This window comes from Xiphophorus couchianus, chromosome 8, assembly GCF_001444195.1.
Source record: "Xiphophorus couchianus chromosome 8, X_couchianus-1.0, whole genome shotgun sequence".
In the NCBI taxonomy this organism is placed as follows: domain Eukaryota; kingdom Metazoa; phylum Chordata; class Actinopteri; order Cyprinodontiformes; family Poeciliidae; genus Xiphophorus; species Xiphophorus couchianus.
The window spans coordinates 28,037,886-28,041,316 of record NC_040235.1 but is presented as its reverse complement, the minus strand read 5'-3'; the positions used below and the strand labels follow the sequence as shown (position 1 = coordinate 28,041,316).

Sequence of the window (3,431 nt, the reverse complement as noted above, 5' to 3'; positions counted from 1 at the left end):
TGTGGGGGGAGATAACAGCGGCCGCCTGCAACGCTCTCCTGTTAACTTCCTGTTTGTAACCCTCATCATTTGTCACGTTGACTGCTCAGAGTGTCGCCCCTGCCCCTTTACCTCTCTCTCTTTTCTTGCTGTAGCCATTATTACTCATCAGACACATGCCAGTCAGGCTGACATGGGTACATGATGCTGCAGAAAGAAGCAGCTGCTGGGTTCAGCCAGGGCAGCCACACACCACAACTCACTTCAAGGTGAAATGTTATCTCTCTGATGTTTGGAGAATCACAACAGTTGAGCTGTGAATTGCTTCAAATAAAAACCTTGTCAGTTTTTGTGTTTATGGTAAAATTATGACTGTAGTTTAATGAACTCTTTACATAGCAGAATTAGCAGCCCTTCCTAATGAAAGCACACAAAACTCTTAATATTTCTGTGGAAAAAAACATAATAAAAATTGTATATTATGATTGTAGCAACATAAATGGTACGCTGCCACTTTAAGACCAATTTCAGCTGCTGCATATAAGCAGGTCTCTACCTGCCACAAGACGACTTGCGTCATGACGTCAACTCATTCTGCCTCCTTTGTTTGCTGAGCTGTGCTGGGTAAGCGTGGCTGTTTCTTTGTCAGCTTTTATCGTAGCAATTAATGCAAGCTGGTCTGATCTGTTAAGCCTCCCTTGCTGCTCCTCCAACTCCTGGACCAATTTGTTCGGTTGTTTGCTGCCGGGAAGGTAAGCGCTAGCATGGCTAGGTAACATCCATCTCATGTAAACGAAGCTTTTATGTAGTATTTTGTTACAGCTGCGCTCCATAAGTGACCTTGTGGATCTGTTTGTCTGGCCGTGTAGTAATTTACAGGTAAGCAGCTACCGTAAGTCATAGTTTTTATCAGCAGTGTATTAATAATCTACTTTATTTTTTAGCCTCCTGCTGAATCCCTGACGACTATTCTATTTGGATGTACACTCGCTGCTGTTTTGCCTACGATGAATTGTTTTAAAAGATTTGTATGAACTTTCCCCCGCTGCCGGGAGTATCGATGGCACTACGACCGGGATAAAAAGCAATATTTTAGTGCTATTATATCACTGTTTTACTCGTATTGTTTCATTTTTTGTCTTTCTTTTAGGGACTGAGGCTTCTGTGGTGGCGGTGGTGACCCCTGGTGGCGGTGTCTTGTCTTGTGTGTTTTGTGGAACACCCCTTTTTTTGTGTGTGTGTGTTTGCCGTGTCTTTGTAGTGTCCAGGGTGATCCCTTTTCTTCACTGAATGTTGCCCCTTTCCTCACTACTCTCCCCCCACTGGTAAGCCTCAGTTTCCTTTTGAAATTTAAACATTTTATAATTAACTTCATTAAAAAGGCATTCACTGTTTTAACTATTCAATTTCAGGTTATTGTTAATTTAAACAACCTATTAAAATTTAATATTTTTTTTGTAGAATTGTCTGAATCTTGTCTCATTCCCTGTAGAACGTACCTGTGTCCTTATTATTATTCTATTTTCCTGGAGTTATTCCAGGTGGCGTTGTCGGTTTCCCTTATCTTAAACTTTAACATCTTACATTTGGGTTTCATAATAAAGAAAATCCACCCCAGGTTGCCACATAGTTGTAATGCCAAAAAAAGACAAAACATCTCCAAAGTTTTATCAGTATTTTTTTATTTCTCGTAACAAGAAAAGTGAAAAATAACAAGACCAGATTTATCAGCTCTTCTGTGCTTTCTTTACTTCCAAGACAATCAGCATGGAAACTTCTAAAAAGTTCCCACACTTTTGGTGGGAAGCAAATTCGTTAGACCACCAAAAAAGAAAATACTGTTTGTTTTTGCCTCAGAGAAAGGATAGTGGACACTTATTTGGGGTGAAGGCTCCACTGCCATTTCTTAACGTTTCATGGCATCGTTAGGACAGCAGTACAATCCATTAATGCAAACACCTGGAGAAAAATGATGTTGCAAACAAACCTGTGTGTGACCGAAAGCGCAAGATTTCAAAAACCTTGGAAAGAGAGTTTCTTTCCAAAGTTGAGCAACAATCCTATAAGATTGTGGAAGTGTTAAGGAAGACAGCTTTGAGAAGCTCCTCATAGTCAATGACTTCAAGAGCGCCAAGAAAAACCTGGTGTTTCGGAAATCTGTTCTTTCGTCTAATGTCACTAACTTGAGCACTTTCTTTAGTCTAGAGAGGGACCAGGGAGAACTTAAACCCTAAAAGCATCATTCCCACTGTCAAACATGGCAGGGGAAGCATCATGTCATGGGGCTGTTTTGTTGTTTCAGGCGGTGGGACCCTTGTGGAGTTACTGGGATCATGAAGAAAAAAGTTATGTTGGCATTTGAAAGAATAGTTTAATGAAATCCACAGCAAGACTCCTTCAGACAGCTGCTGTCTGTCAGCGAGACAATAACCCAGTTGGTCACAGATTTTGGTGGAAGATGGAGATTGGGGTCATGAAGTGGCACTCACTGAGTCAAGTAAATACTATGTACCAGCAGATCCAAAATATTGAATTATGTAATAAATTGTCCAAAAAGTAAATAACAGATTCCTGAGTTGAGGACGTTGGGTTACACTTTGAATTTTCCTAAAGTTTCTATGTTGTTTTTAACTGTAATAAATGAAGACATGCAATTTCTGATGTGTGATATTATGCAGTATTATTGGTGGTTGGATTTGTTTAGTTTTAGAAACTTTTGAAAGACTAGATCATTTTTAAGCATCTCCAAAAGTGGCAGAGGTCACACATTCTGTTAATCTGTTTTTCCTTAATGAGCTGCATTGGTTGGTAGTTATAGACGTATCCATCTAGACAGTATGGAGCAAATTCCTGCAGGCAACAAGCATGAATTGTCATACAATCACATAGCAGACAGTGATAACTGGCTCTTACGTTTGCTGATAATTTATAGACGGGTTTTATGTGTTTATTAGTTTTTTTGCAATATACTTACTTTTATTTCAATTAATATATTTATGATTTATTCATTTATTTAGCTGCTTCAGATCACTATGAATGTTATCCCAAGAATCTCTCTAAGCAAAATGTGATCAAATTCTTATCAAATCTTACGTAAACTATAAAATACAGTCCAAATAGATTCAACTCGAATAAATTTTAAAATCATTCTAGATTTCTCACCAAATGTTAAAGACAACATTCAGAAATCTAGATTTCAGATGAAACATGATTAGCATTTTTAATGTTTGTGTTGTAGAGTACAGGAAACTTGTGTCATTAAATAGGAATATTCTAACCACTTAGTATCTGGAAAAATACAGCTCAGTATTTTGTTGCGTTGTTGTTGTAAAGTTGTGTTAGGAGAACATGTATGTTCTCCTAACACAACATGCAGGGTGAGCAGACAACATGCTCTCACCCTGCATGTGATTGTGGGTAAACTCTCAGTGAACTGTGTGCACAGCGTCCCC

General features: G+C 38.7%; 1 long non-coding RNA gene across 2 annotated transcripts; it reads left to right on the top strand.

Annotated features, from left to right (window-relative positions):
• Positions 1-548: 548 nt before the first annotated feature.
• Positions 549-2,957, top strand: LOC114149178 (uncharacterized). Of its 2 annotated transcripts, XR_003596452.1 has the most exons (5): positions 549-603; positions 672-731; positions 802-858; positions 924-1,304; positions 2,282-2,957. It is a non-coding gene; the product is annotated as an uncharacterized LOC114149178 (long non-coding RNA). The 2 variants fall into 2 exon arrangements; XR_003596451.1 differs by having other exon boundaries at positions 590-731.
• The last annotated feature ends 474 nt before the right edge of the window (positions 2,958-3,431 follow it).